The sequence below is a fragment of the Hippopotamus amphibius genome, chromosome 9, assembly GCF_030028045.1.
Source record: "Hippopotamus amphibius kiboko isolate mHipAmp2 chromosome 9, mHipAmp2.hap2, whole genome shotgun sequence".
Taxonomy (NCBI): Eukaryota; Metazoa; Chordata; class Mammalia; order Artiodactyla; family Hippopotamidae; genus Hippopotamus; species Hippopotamus amphibius.
The window spans coordinates 102,209,271-102,228,344 of record NC_080194.1 but is presented as its reverse complement, the minus strand read 5'-3'; the positions used below and the strand labels follow the sequence as shown (position 1 = coordinate 102,228,344).

Here is a 19,074-nt window from a genome sequence, read left to right as displayed (position 1 = left end):
TGTTATAACTTTTGTTATAGCTATATTTCAGTCGTATCCTTTCAAGCTTTTTAAAAATATTTATTTATTTATTTATTTAGGCCGAGCTTGGTCTTAGTTGTGGCATGTGGGATCTTTAGTTGTGGCATGTGGACTTCTCAGTTGCAGCATGTGAACTCTTAGTTGCTGCATGCATGAGGGATCTAGTTCCCTGACCAGGGATTGAACCCAGGCCTCCTGCATTGGGAGCATGGAGTCTTACCCACTGGACCACCAGGGAAGTCCCTCCTTTTAATAATGTAATATGACAAAACCATCTGTTTTAAATGTAACTTTGCCTGAGATGATTTTTTTCCCCTCTTCTCCTCCCCTCCCCCCCACCCCAGCAGACCACATGTCCAATGGAATTCTCTTAAATAAACTGGCTCCTGATTCGAATTTTTCACTATAGCCATATAGATTTCTCCCAAAAGGCGACGCAATGCTGTCACTGGCAGATTTACCATGATAAAGAATATAACATCAGAAAACAGGCCATTATTTTAATGAATACTGTAGGTGAGATCAGAATTATTTACGCTACTTGGATATCTATTCTTGAAAAAAGCACAGATTTTAAAATTTTCCATATGATTCCTGACCCTCACTCATTTTTTCCCCTCAAAGGAAAAACTATTTTCCTCCTAATGATGAGAACTGTCTCTTTTTCTGTGAATGGAGACTTCTATCCACACAATGGATTAGAAAAAAAAAAGAACCACTTCCTTGTCATGCTGGCCACAGCTTTCCTGATTGCATCTCCCAAGTCAATGCCAGAAGTAACAGGGAGTGGATGTTGTTGAATATGTTCTGAGACTCTTGGACATTGGTTCCTCAAGCCTGACCACCAGAGCTATGAGTTCTAGTTTTCCACAGTCTTTGATGATGTCATCAGCAAGGATAGCAAATTTCACCATTCACCTTAGGATCAGCAATGGGCAATTAAAATATTTGGTACACTTGAGCTTCCCTAACACTGAGATCCAAGAATTTGGCTGGGCTTTGACTGTGAACAGAAATGATGTCATATGGAGCCATGTCTAGTCCAGCACCATTCACAAAACAGGTGATATTTCCATTTAGTTTTATGTATTTTACATCATATCTGGTGACTTAATTTTCAGTAGGTGCATTTTTTAATTTGTTGTCCATGGCAAATATATCTTTTTGTAGACATCTTGAATTGTCCTCAAAGTTTATCTTGGCGTGAAAACAGACAACTTAACTTGTCCTTCTGGAGTTTCACCAAAGGGTTTCACTTCAACCTATATAGCATAAATTTCTAGGAAGAAATTACATAACTTCTTTGTTTTTAAATGTTTTTTGGATGCATTAGGTCTTGTTGATGTCTGTCTGGATGATCCGTCCATTGATGTAAGTAGGATGTTAAAGTCTCCTACTATTATTGTGTTACTGTCAATTTCTCCTTTTATGTCTGTAGTTGCTTTATGTGTTTAGGTGCTCTTATGTTCAGTGCATATATATTTACAATTGTTTTATCTTTATGTTGGATTGATCCCTTGATCGTTACATATTATCCTTCTTTGTTTCTCATTACAGTCCTTGTTTTAGTCTATTTCCTCTGACATAAGTATTGCTACTCCAGATTTTTAAAAAAATTTCCACTTGCCTAGAATACCTTTTTCTATCCCCTCACTTTCAGTCTGTGTGTGTCTTTAGATCTGAAGTGAGTCTCTTGTAGGCAGCAAATATATGAGTCTTATTTTTGTATCCATTCAGCCACTCTATGTCTTTTGATTAGAGCATTTTGTCCATTTACACTTAAAGTGTTTTTGTTTGTTTGTTTGTTTTCTTGCTTGCTTATTTGTTTTTGGCTGCATTGGCTCTTTGTTGCTGTGCAGGGTCTTTCGTTGTGGCGAGTGGGGACTACTATTTGTTGCAGTGCACAGGCTTCTTATTGCAATGGCTTCTTATTGTTGTGGCAAATGGGCTCCAGGTGGCAGGCTTCAGTAGTTGCAGCATGCAGGCTCAGTAGTTGTGACTCACAGGCTCTAGAGCACAGGCTCAGTAGTTGTGGTGCACAGGCTTAGTTGCTCTGCAGCATGTGGGATATTCCCAGGCCATGAATCGAACCCATGTCCCCTGCATTGGCAGGTGGACTCTTAACCACTATGCCACCAGGGAAGTCCCTAAAGTAATTGATAGGTATGTTAATAATTAACTGCCATTTTCTTAATTGTTTTGGGGTTGTTTTTGTAGTTCTTATTTTTTCTTTCTTCTTTTGTTCTCTTCCCTTGTGACTTGATTACTATCTTTAGTGTTATGTTTGGATTCCTTTCTCTTTTTGTGTCTGTATCTACTGTAGATTTTTGATTTGTGGTTACTGTGAGATTTATATATAGCAATCAAAATAGATACAAAATTATTTTAAGTTGCTAATCTCGTAATTTCAAACACATTTTAACAACCCTGAATTTTTACTCTCCCCACCACATTTACTGTTTTTAACATCATATTTTGCATCTTTTTGTTTTGTTTATTCCTTACCTACTTATTGTGGATATGATGCTTTTACCACTTTTGTCTTTTAACCTGCCTTCTAGCTTTGTATGTGGTTGATTTACTACCTTTACTGTATATTTGCCTTTACCAATGAGATTTGTCCTTTCATAATTTTCATGTTTCCAGTTGTGGCCTTTTCTTGTTCCCTTAGAGAAGTTTCTTTAACATTTCTTGTAAAACTGGTTTCATGGTCTGAACTATTTTAGTTCTGCTTGCCTGTAAAACTTTTGACCTATCCTTCAAATCTGAGTGAAAGCCTTTCCAGGTGTTCTTGGTTGCAGATTTTTCCCTTTCATCACTTTAAATATATCATGACACTCCCTTCTGGCCTTCAGAGTTTCTGCTGAAAAGTCAGCAGATAGCCATATGAGAGTTCCCTTGTACATAACTTGTTGCTTTTGCCTTGCTGGGTTTAATATTCTCTATCTTTAACTTTTGCCATTTTAATCACAATGTGTCCTCTTTGTGTTGATCCTATTTGGGACCCTGTGCTTCTTGCACCTGAATGTCTGTTTGCTTTCCCAGGTTAGGGAAGGTTTTTAGCTCTTATATTTTCAGATATGTTCTCTGTACCATTTCTCTCTCTCTCTCTTATCCTTCTAGGACCCCTATAATGTGAATATTAGTATGCTTAATGTTGTCTCAGAGAGCTCTTAGACTGTCTTCATCTCTTTTAATTCTTTTTTTCTTTTTTCTGTTCAGCTTCAGTGATTTCCACTACTCTGACATCCAGCTCACTGATCGGTTCCTTTGTATCATTTAATCTACTGGTGATTCCTTCTAGCATGTATTTCATTTCAGTTAATGTGTTCTTCATCTGCTTGGTTTGTCTTTATATTTTCCAACTCCTTATTAAGAACATATAACTTCTCACTCTGTTCATACATTCTTCTCCCAAGTCCTTTGATCATCTTTACAATCATTACCTTGAACTCTTTGTCAGGTAGATTACCTAATCTCCACTTTATTTAGTTCTTCTTCTGAGGTTTTGTTCCATCTTGTTCCTTCATTTGGAACGTTTCTCTGACACTTCATTTTGCTTAGTTTTCTATTTTTATTTCTATGTATTTGATTGGTTGGTTATGTTTCCTGACGTTGAAGAAACAGTTGTGGTTCCAGCTCATTTATGAGTTCTCCAAGATTGTGGGCAGTGTTTTATCCATCTTTGTATCCCCAATATCTAAAATAGTGCATTATATATACTAGGTACACAATAAATGATTATTAAGTGAATTGCATTTTAGACCTGTCTTTAGGCCACTGGAAAGCCTTCTCTAGATCATGTTTTGAGAATTACTGATATAACAGCATGTCTAAGAGTCTTAGTTTATCTTGTTTAAAGCATTCTCTAACAGAATGAAGAACTCACATAATCTCAGTCACAATTTTATCAATATAGATATTAATAGCCATATTGGGTCCAACTGTCACTTCAGTTTGTACATAAAACTCCATAGGGATATAAATTCATTCTATTGGAAAACAGAGTGGTCTTAAGTTAATTTCTAAATTTTATACAACAATTAAGCAAAAGGACACAAGGGCTAATACTTTTTAAGCTCAGAGCTTTCATTTCTACTTTCATTATGAAGCCAATACATACAATACATACATTTTCTACTACCAATTCTTCAAGTCATAACACCTAAGACCAGAGCTAGATTAAAAGTAAATAAATAGGCCATGACTCCCACTCCACCCACAAAATGATCCAGGCAGGAAATTCCTACTTACCCATTGCTCAATCTAACCTTACTAAAGAAAGAGACCTTTGAAGTTCTTATTCAAATAAATTCCTAAGGATGATGCTCAATAAGAGATCCACCTGTCTGGAAAAGACCCAAACTCTGTGTCACTTGTAATGAACCAATGTGGAGTCCAAATAGATGACAGAGCACAGCATCTCCTAGGTCTTCCCTTCCTCTTCAGCTCTACTGCTGTAATTTGGGAAGACCTTGGAGGCACAACTTCCTCCTCCATGGATTCTCTACTCATCACTTCTACATACTGCATCAGGTGATATCAGTTTCTTCAGCCACCTCTCTGGTGATCTCATGGCACTCTATTAAATATGCTTTTTATCCAGAAATAATGCAGCTGAATTCATGGCTAACATTTATGGACCACTATGGGCCAGCCACTAGGCTAAGTGCTTTACAAATCATTTGCTAATTTAATCCTGCCAGCAACAACAGGAGGTAAATCTTCTTTATCTTATTGTTATCATTCTCACTGTAGAGATTAAAACTGAAAGAGGTTAAGTCCAGATCCCTTAATTTACAGGCTGGTGCTTGAACATTATGTAACATTGCTGTAGCAAAGTCACCAAACACTTTACATCCTTCATTCAAACAATTAATTGTGAGACAGGCTGGAACCTGGGACCCTTTGCTACAGTGTTGCAATGCTTGCACTTGGACAAAGGTCTCCTTGAGCAACAAAATACAAAGAAACTATAAGACTAAAAATAATTGCATGCATGCAGTAGTTGAGGCAAATTAAGGACAAGAAGATACAAAAAGACCAAAAATCCCAACTGCCACTTCTGAAGAGCTGGGAGCAAAAACAGGGTGTCAGGAGCAAAAGCAGGGTACTGTGCATGCCCCCTGCACTCAATGCCACTAAAGGGGTGGACAAAAGACCTAAGCTCCTCCTCCAGACCTACCCATAGACACACCCCTACCCCACTCCATATAAGGAACCAGCTGCCGCCGCCCCGCCCCGCCCCCCCCCCCACCGCCCCCCTTGGGGAGTGAGCAAGGGAACATATTACTTGTTTTCACTCCCTCCTACAGCCACAGGAGCCCCAGTAAAGCATTCCCTGAATTTCTTGTCTGGCATTTAGTCAATTTCTGTTGTTTGGGGAAGGCCAAGAACCCTGGTTGGTATCAATTACCTTCATATTACCTGGGTGTGGGTCCCTGCCAGTTTGGCAGCCCATGAGAACTTCCTGGGTTAATTCAAAGTTATATTAGTTTCCAACAAGTCTATTACCTGAAATTCTATAAACCTCTCTGTATGTCATAGTACTAGATTTTCTATTAGCTGTATTTTTCCAATGTTTATTAACTGATGAGAAATGCTTTATTTGTTTGCCTGTGACAAAGCTGCACATCATAATAGTTTTCCTTGGACAGTACTTAGTAGTCAACTAAAGATAAAAGATGTTTGGTGATGGGGATATTTAGGAAAGCTGCTTCAGTTAGCAGAGCACAAGATCGTGCATCTTTGTATACTTACAGGCTTGGCAGGTGTAACTGTAGCCATGACGAAGCACAAAAGAAATGCCTAGAGACAGGAAAGGGCCAAGGAGTTTTCTTTAAAATGCATTCTTTAAAACCTTGGGAGCTTTGTACTAGTTTATTTTTAGATATCTTTAAAGAGCACTAGGGTCAAGTCAGTTTTCTTAACAAACTCTGGATATGTTTATTGAAAATGGAAGATAGTCGAGAGAGCTGAGAGAAAGAGAGAAAAGTTGGTGATAGCTGGAAGAGAGGGAATAAAGATAGAAGAAAATAGCCTATTGGTATAGACTAGCTCAAGATTGAAGAGAATACCTACTCTACTGAGATTGAATAGGAAGAGGAAAGAAAGGATGTGGAGGGTATCCCTACAATAATAAGCTAATTCCTAGGGTGATGATACTCAATAGTCTCTCTTCTCTTGTACAATGGGGAGAGATGGATGTCCATTGTTAAAAACATGGTGGGTTGAGGAGGTGGAGAAGAGAAAAATTTTAAAGATAGTTGATGTGGATTGGAGGAAGCAATAGTGATACTGATTTATAGATGGTAAGTTGTGGCTTTTGCTAAAGCACACAAATTTTTGATGAATTATTGCTAGGATTTTCTTCCAAAATCCTCTGTGGACCCTGAAGTGTAGAAATCTGTGAATTTGTGACTGTGGAGAAATTAGTAGACTAGGAAAGGGAAAATCCGGCCCAAATACTAGGCTTATTAGAAAGACCAATTAGAAAAGATCTATGGTCTGAGAAATCAAGAAGGGTTGAGAACCTGTATACATTCATACATTCATTTCACAATCTTTTATTAAAGATTTATTATATATTAGTTGTCTGTTAAATTCTTTAATACATGGATGAATGAAGTCCTGCCCTAAGTTAAACTTTAACAGGTGGCAAGGCTGTCATTAATTGCTATGGAATACATGTGTGCAAATATATTTTAGAAAAGTTGGTTCTAAGTGGTGCCAAGTCCGTCTCACATTCAGACATTAAAACAGAGAAAAAACTTGTTATTCAGATGGTAGGTAGATCCAAACAGTCAAATGAGATACAGCAGAGAATAACAATTGACATAAATAGAAGCCCAAGGTGGTGAGAAGGTGAGGGTTTGGGGTAGTGCGTGATCCTGGAAGAGATGTTGGAGATGTAGGAGATATGGGAGCCCAGGCTGAATCTGGCCATTGGAGAAACGCCATTCCTTGAGGTTAGAAAAAAGATATCTGGTGTGGGGATTAAACTCTCTGGGCTTCCTCCAGCCCCTTCCATTCATCATATGATTTGCAGGTAACTATCTAGAGTTAACTGAGGGAGTCAAATGAAAGGAGAAAAAAATCATTGGAAGGGATCCATGCTCATGCAGTTTGGTCAGCCTATGGCCAATATTAATATTTTTATTGATGTTTTTCAGAAAATGGATCAAGACCTATAGATTAATTTGATGAACAACACAAAGACAAAAAATACTTGACTTGTGTCCTTGGAGATTATTTACTTTTTAGGTGTTTATAGGCTATCTTCTTCAAACTAGATTCTAAGTTCCATGAAGGTAAGGACCTTGTCTGCCTTGTTCACTGTTGTTTTTCCAGCACCCAGAACAGTGCCTGCACATAATAGTTGCTCAGTAAACTGTTTCCAATTGCTTAAACAACAACAGTGGACTGTGATGAGTGCTGTGATAACAGTATGCAAGGGTGCTCTGGCACCAGAGCAATGGCTCTGCCTTGGGGTTTGGAGAAGCTTTCAGAAAGGAGATGGCATTTGAGCTTGAAGAATGGGTAGGACTTTGTGAAGTGGAATGAAAGAGAAGAGTCTTCCACAAAGGTTGGAACACCATAAATAAAGGCAGAGAATTATGAAACACACAGTTTTCAGATTCAACAGAGAAATCAAAAGCTTTACAGAAAAGCAAAAGTTTAGAGAATTCAGCACCACCAAACCAACCTTACAACAATTGCTAAAGGAACTTTTCTAAGTAGGAAACACAAGAGAAGGAAAACACCTACAAAAACAAACTCAAAACAATTAAGAAAATGATAATAGGAACACACATGTCAATAATCACCTTAATTGTAAATGGATTAAATGCTCCAACCAAAAGACACAGACTGGCTGAATGGATACAAAAACAAGACCCTTTTATATGCTGTCTACAAGAAACCCACTTCAGACCAAGGGACACATATAGACTGAAAGTAAAGGGATGGAAAAAGATATTCCATGCAAATGGAAGTCAAAAGAAAGCAGGAGTAGCAATACTCATATCAGGCAAATTAGACTTTAAGGTATAGACTATTACAGGAGACAAGAAAGGGCACTACATAATGATCAAAGGATCCATCCAAGAAGAAGATATAACAATTGTAAATATCTATGCACCCAACATAGGAGCACCTCAATACATGAGGCAAATGCTAACAGCCATAAAAGGGGAAATCGACAGTAACATAATAATAGTAGGAGACTTGAACACCCCACTTACATCAATGGACAGATCATCCAAACAGAAAATCAATAAGGACACACCAGCTTTAAATGACACATTAGACCATCTCGACTTAATTGATATTTATAGGACATTCCATCCAAAAACGACAGAATACACTTTCTTCTCAAGTGCACACGGAACATTTTCCAGGATAGATCACATCTTGGGTCACAAATCAAGCCTTGGTAAGTTCAAGAAAATTGAAATCATATCAAGCATCTTCTCTGACCACAACATCATGAGACTAGATATCAATTACAGGAACAAAAGTGTAAAAAATACAAACACATGGAGGCTAAACAACACACTATTAAACAACCAAGAAATCATTAAAGAAATCAAAGCAGAAATCAAAAAATATCTAGAAACAAATGACAATGAAAACACAACAACCCAAAACCTATGGGATGCAGCAAAAGCAGTCCTAAAAGGGAAGTTTATAGCAATACAGTCCTACCTCAAGAAACAAGAAAAATATCGAATAAACAACCTAACCTTACACCTAAAACAATTAGAGAAAGAACAAAGAAACCCCAAAGTGAGCAGAAGGAAAGAAATCATAAAGATCAGATCAGAAATAAATGGGAAAGAAAGGAAGGAAACAGCAGCAAAAATTAATAAAACTAAAAGCTGGTTCTTTGAGAAGATAAACAAAATTGATAAACCATGAGCCAGACTCATCAGGAAAAAAAGGGAGAAGACGCAAATCAGCAGAATTAGAAATGAAAAAGGAGAAGTAACTACTCACACTGCAGAAATACAAAAGATCATGAGAGACTACTACAAGCAACTATATGCCAATAAATTGGATAACCTGGAAGAAATGGAAAAATTCTTAGAAAAATACAATCTTCCAAGACTGAACCAGGAAGAAATAGAAAATATGAATGGACCAATCGCAAGTATGGAAATCGAGACTGTGATTAAAAATCTCCCAACAAACAAAGCCCAGGGTCAGATGGATTCACAGGCGAATTCTATCAAACATTTCAAGAAGAGCTAATACCTCTCCTTCTCAAACTCTTCCAAAATATTGCAGAAGGAGGAACACTCCCAAACTCATTCTACGAGGCCACCATCACCCTGATACCAAAACCAGGCAAAGATGTCACCAAAAAAGAAAATTATAGGCCAATATCACTGATGAATATAGATGCAAAAATCCTCAACAAAATACTAGCTAACAAAATCCAACAGCACATTAAAAAGATCATACACCATGATCAAGTGGGGTTTATCACTGGGATGCAAGGATTCTTCCATATATGCAAATCAATCAATGTGATACATCATATCAACAAATTGAAGGATAAAAACCATATGATAATCTCAATAGATGCAGAAAAAGCTTGTGACAAAATTCAACATCCATTTGTGATAAAAGCTCTCCAGAAAATGGGCATAGAAGGAAATCACCTCAACATAATAAAAGCCATATATGACAAACCAAAAGCCAACATCATCCTAAATGGTGAAAAACTGAAAGAATTCCCTCTAAGAACAAGAATAAGACAAGGGTGTCCGCTCTCACCATTATTATTCAACATAGTTTTGGAAGTGTTAGCCACAGCAATCAGAGAAGAAAATGAAATAAAAGGAATCCATATTGGAAAAGAAGAAATAAAATTGTCACTCTTTGCAGATGACATGATATTATACATAGAAAACCCTAAAGACCCTACCAGAAAACTGCTAGCACTAATCAATGAATTTAGTAAAGTAGCAGGATACAAAATTAATGTGCAGAAATCTCTTGCATTCCTATACACTAACAACAAAAGAGCAGAAAGAGAAATTAAGGAAACTCTTCCATTTACCATTGCAACAAAAAGAATAAAATACCTAGGAATAAACCTGCCAAAGGAGGCAAAAGATCTGTATGCAGAAAACCTTAAGACAGTGATGAAAGAAATCAAAGATGACACAAACAGATGGAGGGACATACCATGTTCTTGGATTGGAAAAATCAACATGGTGAAAATGACTGTACTACCCAAAGCAATTTACAGATTCAGTGCAATCCCTATCAAATTACCAATGGCATTTTTCACACAACTAGAACAAGAAATCTTATGATTTGTATGGAAATGCAAAAGACCCCGAATAGCCAAAGCAATTGTAAGAAGGAAAGACGGAATTGGTGGAATTAGGCTTCCTGACTTCAAACTATACTACAAGACCACAGTGATCAAGACAGTATGGTACTGTCACAAAAATAGAAAGATTAATGGAACAAAATAGAGAACTCAGAGGTAAGCCCAAGCACATATGGGCACCTTATCTTTGACAAAGGAGGTAAGAATATGCAATGGAAAAAAGACAGCCTCTTCAATAAGTGGTGCTGGGAAAACTGGACAGCAACATGTAGAAGAATGAAATTAGAACACTTCCTAACACCATACACAAAAATAAACTCCAAATGGATTAAAGACCCAAATGTAAGGCTAGACACTATAAAACTCCTAGAGGAAAACATAGGCAGAACACTCTATGGCATACATCAAAGCAAGATCCTTTTTGACCCACCTCCTAGAATCATGGAAATAAAATCAAGAATAAACAAATGGGACCTCGTGAAACTTAAAAGCTTTTGCACAGCGAAAGAAACCATAAACGAGACAAGAAGGCAACCCTCAGAATGGGAGAAAATACTTGCCAACGAAGCAATGGACAAAGGATTAATCTCCAAAATATACAAGCAGCTCATGCAGCTTAATACCAAAAAAGCAAATAACCCAATCCACAAATGGGCAGAAGATCTAAATAGACTTTTCTCCAAAGAAGACATGCAGATGGCCAACAAACACAGGAAAAGATGCTCAACATCATTAATCATCAGAGAAATGCAAGTCAAAGCCACAATGAGGTATCACCTCACACTGGTCAGAATGGCCATCATCAAAAAATCTAGAAAGAAAAAATGTTGGAGAGGGTGTGGAGAAAAGGGAACTCTCCTGCACTGTTGATGGGAATGTAAGTTGGTACAGCCACTATGGAAAACAGTTTGGAGTTTCCTTAAAAAACTACAAATAAAACTACCATGTGATCCAGTAATCCCACTCCTGGGCATATAGGCAAAGAAAACCATAATCCCAAAAGAAACATGTACCATAATGTTCATTGCAGTACTATTTACAATAGCCAGGACATGAAAGCACCCTAAATGCCCATCAACAAATGAATGGATAAAGAAGATGTGGCATATATATACAATGGAATATTACTCAGCTATAAAAAGGGATGAGATGGAGCTATACGTAATGAGGTGGATAGACCTAGAGTCTGTCATACAGAGTGAAGTAAGTCAGAAAGAGAAAGACAAATATTGTATGCTAACTCACATATACGGAATCTAAAAAAAAAAAAAAAATAGTACTGATGAACCCAGTGACAAGACAAGAATAAGAATGCAGATGCAGAGAATGGACTGGCGGACACGGGGTTGGGGGTCAGGGGGCGAAGGGGAAGCTGATATGAAGTGAGAATGTAGCATAGATATATATATACTACCAACTGTAAAGTAGCTAGCCAGTGGGAAGTTGCTGTATAACAAAGGGAGATCAACTCGATGAAGGATGATGCTTTAGAGGGCCGGGTTGGGGAGGGTGGGGGGTGCAGCTGGGGGAGGGAGGGGATATGGGGATATGTGTATAAATACAGCTGATTGACTTTGGTGTACCTCAAAAACTGGTACAAGAGTGTAAAGCAATTATATTCCAATTAAGAGCTTAAAAAAAAAAAAAGAAACACATGGTTTGGAGATTATTGAAAAGTTTATTTTTTGAACACTGATACTTTAAAATGTATGCAGTATCAGTGGAAAGTAAATTTCCTTCCATACAAGTATACCTTACTTTATGGAATAATAATAAAAGAAGGACCACGGGGAAATGTAAGAAAATTAAATTACTTTAAAAAGACTTTGGGACTTTCCAGGTGGTGCAGTGGTTAAGAATCTGCCTGCCAATGCAGGGGACACAGATTCGATTCCTGCCCCAGGAAGATACCACATGCCACAGAGCAACTAAGCCCGTGCACCACAACTATTGAGCCTGCGCTCTAGAGCCCACGAGCCACAACTATTGAGCCCATGTGCCACAACTGCTGAAGTCCACGGGCCTAGAGCCCATGCTCCACAACAAGAGAAGCCACCACAATGAGGAGCGAGCCCACACACCACAATGAAGAGCAGCCTCCTCTCTCCACAACTGGAGAAAGCCCCTGTGCAGCAACGAAGACCAAAGACAGCCAATAAAAAATAAATAAATTTATAAAAAAATAAAAAAAAGACTTTGGAGTGAAATTCTTTTGTCATGTGGGTAAACCTGCCCACAATGAATCTCTCCTGAAAAGCTTTTCCTTCCAAAGATGACTCCTATATGGCCTTGGTCTAGCTTTTTCCAAGAGGTTTATACAGGAAGTATGAAGAAACTGGAGAGTTGAAAGAAAAGGTAATACTGCCTAATGCTTCTAACAACAATGAAAAATTAGCAGGATCAAGGGTTTATGGTTATTTAATCTGAGGAAGGAACACAACAAATGTTCACCATTTAAGGACTATCACTAAACTAACCTTTGCTAAAAACAGTATAGTGGGGGTGGAAACTGCAGAGACTTTTATTTAGTGAACATCTACTATGTAACAGGTGCTTTGTAGTCATTGGCTCACTTAATACTCAACAACAGTCCAGAGAGACAGGGATTACCACTCACCATTTTATAGATGAGGTAACAGAGGGGCGGAATAGCTGGGTAAACTACTGGGGTGGTAAATGAAACTGAAATCAAGGCTCACCTTGAAGGTCATAGTCTTTCCCCTACCCTTTGTTGCCTCTAACTTAAGAAACTGTTTAATTAGATAGAAAAACGTTCTTCATTAATATGAAATACAATACGAAAGAAAGGCACAGGTTTCCGCACGCGCAAAGTGAGTTCTGGGCAAGTCCTACTGCACTGTGAAGCAATGTTCCCTAAACAGCCCCAGGCCTTGTTGTCTATAATTCATCCATTATAATTAACCCCAGGGTTAAGGTAGTGTTTCTGAAACCTGATTAAAATGCAAATATGTAACCTGAGAAGACTGACGCGATCTCTCAATTACAAACTTGACCCAACTAGTCCAGCAGTTGGGAAAGGCGGGGACTGCCCGGCATCCCCGCAGGAGAGGTCCCCGGGCACTGGAAAGCAGGTGAGGGGTGGATGTCTACACTGGGGGAGTCACTTGGTGAGATCGCAAAGGTTGGAGCTGAGCTGAAAAACACACTTGGCCCTCTGAACAGTTGTCTGGGGAGGGCGCTAGGAACACACCTTGCCTCCTTATTCCAGGACTCTGCGAATCCCACAGACAAGTCTCCCGAGGTTCACCATCTTCCAGCCCACAGCTCCTCGGGGGCCCGGGGGTAGATCTAGGAGCAATTAAACTCGGCCGGAGCAGCCTACTCCCAGCACTCTGCCCAACACGCCAGGGCCGCAGATTTAACCCTTTCGCTCCCGATTCCGGAGTTCCCTCCCCCGCACCGCGCGGGCGGCTCGGCAACTGGGCATGCTCAGTCGCCGCCCACGTTATGCTTCCAGGGAAATCTCCGCACGCCCTATCCCGGCTGCTGGCGCTTGCCGGGTTGCCAGCTTGCCGCCGGCCGCCTGGGGTCCAGCCCCGCGTGCTGCGCTCCTAGCGACCCAGATTCCTGCCCTGTCCCCGCCCCTCCCGCGCCCGCTGCCAGTGCGGCAGCCGCGGCCGCCTCTGTGCAGGCTCCGCGCCTGGGACCGGCCTCGCCGACGGCCGCGGCGGGGCGCGCAGCTGGAGCACTTGGGGAGCGCGGGGATGGAGACCCACCTGCCGCCAGCCCTGACCTGCTGAGCTTTTGCCGCCGCCGAGTCCACGTGAGTAGTGGCGTCCTGGGCGCCCCGACAGGAGCTGAGGGCAGAGGGGCGAATGCCCTTGAAGAAGAGAGAGGTAGCGGCGAGGACCGAAGCATCGTGCGGGCTGCGCAGTGTATGGGTCTCAGCAGAAATGCCAGGGTCGTGGGCAGAGGGGGCAGGAATGAAAGTGCGTATACTACCTCGTTTCAGGGGCTTCACAGTCACTCACGACCGTCATCGGTTCCCCCATCCTGCCACCCAAAATTAACTCCCGGGGGATGCAGGTCGGCACGAGAGGCTGTTGGCATCTTGGCCGGGGCGCGGGTCACGTAGTGACTGAACGCCGAGGGCTCTGGAGGAGGCATGCTTGGCAGAGGCCAAAATGGGAGGTGGGGACGAAGGGCGGCCTGGCCCGGGCGAGTGGCCTGTCCGGGTGCTGGGGTCCCCTGCCCCACAGCCTGAGGCCCCTGGGGCAGTGCAGGACTTCGGACTGGCGGACCGCAGAGCTGGGGGGTCATCAGCGCTGCGAACCTGGGGGAACTGTATGAGGGGTTGGCGCACGGTGCCTCCTCCTACTGCCAGGAGACCCCCTCACTTAGAGCCTCTCTTTCCTAGGCAGGTAGAATTGAACAGGCGAGCGGGGAACGACGGTTGACAAAGCTATTAAAAGCAAAACAGTGAAGTGTGGTGGTGAGGTGTGCTGTCGTCAGTGCCTTTTTTTTTTTTTTTTCCCAAGTGTGGGTACGGGGTGCTCCTATTCACCGTGTTTCTGTTCGACCTCCAAGTGGCGAGTCTGGTAACGCACCTTATGAATATTTCAGGAACGACCTCGAAGGCTTGGTTGCTACAGCTCAAGTGTAATGAATACGTTTGTCAGCCTTTCTGCTCTGCACAGGCAGGTGGAAGCCCCGTGCCTCAGCTTTCCAAATCTCACCCCTTCCCTATACTAACCAGGAAAAAGACGCTGCTAACCCCCAGTGAGCTTTAGATTGGTACCATAAATTGAGCCTGTCGTTTGGGGAGACCGGTCTTGGGCAGATATCCAGGCATTGTTCTGCGTCTCTGCAGTGTGCCTGTTGTGCCTGGAGCTTGACAAACCAGAGCTGCCAATATGGTGGAAAGCAGGTAATGTGTTTATGTTGGAATAAACGTCTTAATCCATTAGCATCTTATGACACCCGATAGTTACACAGACTTAGTCATTCTCTCCCTAAAAGTTGAATCTAAGATCTAGTTGAAATTTTGAGGAAGGCAAAATCTGTATCCCTCTACACTGGGAAGCATTTATCTCTCTTAAATTCTCTCATAGAAATAAGAAATGAACGTCTTTTCTGTAATCACTGTCAAGAACACTGAAAGAACACATTACTGTAGGGAACTTTAAGGATTGGAACAAGCTGTAGGGCATCCTTCCTTACACTTTGGGTTATAACTTCCATTGCACCATCACCATTAATCAGTAAACCAACACACACAACATTATTTTTATATAAAAGACAATATTTAAATGTAATATTTGAGATGCTGATCGATATTCTGCTACTTTGGCACAGATTCCTGAAATAAGATAAGCAGATGTTTCGGTTTTAGTAAATTGTTGCTTCAAATAGGAAAAGATACTAAACTGCAGTCATTTTCTGACTTAGTCCAGCTATCTTTAAGGAAGCAGATTCTGATGATGGAAAGAATGTAGATCTTACAGAAATAGCACTATGTGAAAATGACCATATGCTTGTAGTACCAGGGAGTACCTACTCATAATGTTCCAAATGCAATTAATTCCAAAAAACAGCACACCACTTACATTTGTGTCTCTGAAGACCCAACTGAGTACTTCCAGTGAAGTTGAAGATCAAACCACTACAGTCCAGGTAGAGAACACAAAAGCTTCATTTTCTGAAGATTCCAATTTGCCAATCTCAAGCAAATGATGGTAGAGTGCCATTCTAGATTGCATTTCTGTCAACAAATCTAGTTAACTCTGGGGACCATCTTCAGAAGAGCCTCATATGTTTGAGTATCCATATGTATGGTTAAATTTCTACTTCATATTTCACGTCAGTTTTTAAAATCATAAAAATTACTCTAAGCTAAAATGTATAGTGAAGCAGTTAGTTCGGGTCTTTCTTATCAACTAGAACAGAAAACCCTTCCATTTCAGGTATTTGTATTGTTCCTCTTTGTAGTGTCTGCCTTATAATTCTGATAGTACATGAGAAAAAGAGTGATCAAGGACATACTGAAGTTGCTGAAATCTCAAGGCAATTAGACTATAGTTGCTATTTCAGTGAGATTTCACATGGGTATGACTTATTAAAGAGAGCCTTTCTTCAGTGATCTCTAATGACAACTTATGCAGACTATCACCCAGAGAGAGCTGTAACTGAAATTGTGTGCTCAATTCACATTCTAAGTCTTCAGTAAATATTCTGAATTTAAAGAATCTGAAGACATTATGTTCTTGCATTCCAAGAGCTTTTCAACCCTCCAGCTCATTTATGCTGACCACAAGCAAGTTTTATTTTACATCAGTTTCTGCGCTGTAAAATGGAAGATACACACATTTAAAAAGAAAATATTGTGTCAACTCCAATCGTCTATGTCTGTAAAATAAACATTAAACTGTGTTCTAAGGGATAAATAACTTCATTCTCAATGTAATTAGACAATTTCTGTATTGTCTGTGTACCCTCTATAATGTTTCAGATGACATCAAAATAACTCATAATTTGCTATGTTTGATTTTTTGCTTTTTTGATACAGAGCAAGATGATTGTGGTAAATGCTTTAAGGAGAGCTCATTAAGCCCCTTTTAAAAATTAGTTTCAAACAAGCTAATGACTGCAGATTCAGAAGTCTTTACATAGCTTTTAAACGTAGTTTCCATTTTAATTATTGGGATTGGGACTTGATTAATTAGAATGCGTGGTATGAAAGCTTATTTCGGCTAATATAACTCAGTCCTATTTCCCTTGTATAAGTAGATTGTGAAAAGCTGCCGTATGTTTTGAAGCTTTCTTTCATGATGAAACTAATAATTTATTTATCCCACAGATGCTTTTTGGTTTGGCAGATATCATCAGTGATATCATAAACTCTGTTCCCTAATTTTTTTTACATTACCATTGGGCATTATAAATATTTTAAGTGTGAATCAGTCTTTGGAATGAATTTACTGTACAAGTACATTTCTTCCTTTTCCTTCAGAAGAAAAATCAGAATGCTCTACCCTTCAGCATTTGGAAGCCAGATTTTCTGAAGATTCTATATTCCAGTAGACCACTTAGATTTTAGTTTCAGATTTTCTTTGGTCTTAGAATCCATTTAAATTAGCAAAAATCTTAAAACAGTTGTTTTTAATTGAGAAGCTTTATCATACATTCTTTAAAATGGGAAACATTTATCAAAGCTGTTTTAATTAAAATATATGTTATGCACATCATTAGTCATAGCAATTGTAAATATATATTCCCCCAACATAGGACCACCTAAATACATAATTTTAAAAGCCTATATTAAAATATCCAACATAAAGTTTTGATTTTCATATTCTGTTTCTCATGTGTAATATGTATGTAGCCCAATATGTACAGTACATGACAATCAAGACACTGGGTTATAGTTTTTACTTTACTCAAATATTTCTTTTATTACTCCTTTAAATTATAGATAACCTAGAGTATTTACAATAGAACCAGATTCATCAAATTTTTACATCTGTACTATCCTTCTGGGACACATCTATCAGCTAGAATCTTGAGTAATCTTTGTAGATGAGCAGAAATGAGGTCTGGGATGTAGATTGCAGCTGGATTCATCAGCTGTAACCAAAGAATGTTTATAGATGTGAAAGCCACATAGAAGCTGGTTTCTGTTGGCCTGCTTCAGAACTCTTCCCTTGACCCTGACATTTCTGCAGTTTTATCAATGACTCAGATATACTTAGACCATGTATATATATCAGGTTTGTCTATAATGCAGAGCTCCAAGAACTAGTGAATTTGAATGACAATCAGAATTAAACTTAATATCCCTTAGCCCAAAGCAAGGGCTGAAATTAAGATAATATTTAGAAAGAATAAATGTTGGCTTCATTTAGTTTCTAGAATTAGCTGCCTAAGGACAGGGAGTGGAAGTCCTACTTTAACAACAGTTTGAGTTGTAAAACTTAGTTTTAGTTCACTTGAGTATTAACCAACAGTACAGATGAAATTAATGCTTTCTTTGGTTGGATTCATAGAGTCCATATGGAAAAGATCAGAAACAGATACTATAACACACTGTACTGAAAGTGATGCATTTTGGGCCACATGTCAGGGATGTAATAAGAGAGAATGCCTGGCTTATGCCTGGGTAGGATGCTGGCTCACATGACTTTAAAAGCACCTCCTAAATCTGATTATGCAGTTTAAATCAAGTTCCCAGGCACTTATGCATGAGTCTGCCAATGTCTAATTTAGCTTGGTAACATTTATGTAGCATATAACTATTGTACATCCTTTTCTTGATTAATAATGAATATCTATCCTTATTCTTTTCTATTTAAAGATTATTCCCTAGATTATTAATCAGTCATCACTTAAAATAAATGCATCTACTTTGTGACCACCACTGGGTTTACTTAGCTAAGATCATACTTAAAATTCTTAGATGAAATGATACGTACTTTGAATAGCCGCCACGTAGGCTCTTGTCCAGATTCTAAACTAAAATTGCACAAATTAGACAAAGATGAAAGGCAAGCATGTATTCACTCAGTGTACTCTATGTGTACTCTATTAATCTGCACTGTGTTTTGACTTTCAAAGTTATTTGTTTGTAGTGTAGAGTGGACACCGTCATTCCTCTTGAACACTGCTGTATGAACCACTTTCCCACGTTGCAGGGGCTCTCCCACATTAGGAAACAGAGGCCACTTCTCACTTTAGGAACTAAAAGTGCCAGA

General features: G+C 39.5%; 1 protein-coding gene and 1 pseudogene across 15 annotated transcripts in view; one reads left to right on the top strand and one right to left on the bottom strand.

Annotated features, from left to right (window-relative positions):
- Window positions 1–703: 703 nt before the first annotated feature.
- Window positions 704–1,388, bottom strand: LOC130860986 (succinate--CoA ligase [GDP-forming] subunit beta, mitochondrial-like; annotated as a pseudogene).
- A 12,452-nt stretch (window positions 1,389–13,840) lies between these two features.
- The window catches only part of ELMOD1 (ELMO domain containing 1), a 97,662-nt gene continuing 92,428 nt past the window's right edge, over window positions 13,841–19,074 (top strand). For 10 of the 15 annotated variants that reach the window (XM_057747433.1, XM_057747442.1, XM_057747431.1 and 7 more), the window contains exon 1: window positions 13,850–14,150. The gene's annotated coding sequence lies outside the window, so the exon portion shown is untranslated. Of the gene's footprint in view, window positions 14,151–19,074 lie in introns of all 15 variants that reach the window. The other 5 variants (XR_009055355.1, XM_057747443.1, XM_057747444.1 and 2 more) reach the window with 4 other exon arrangements.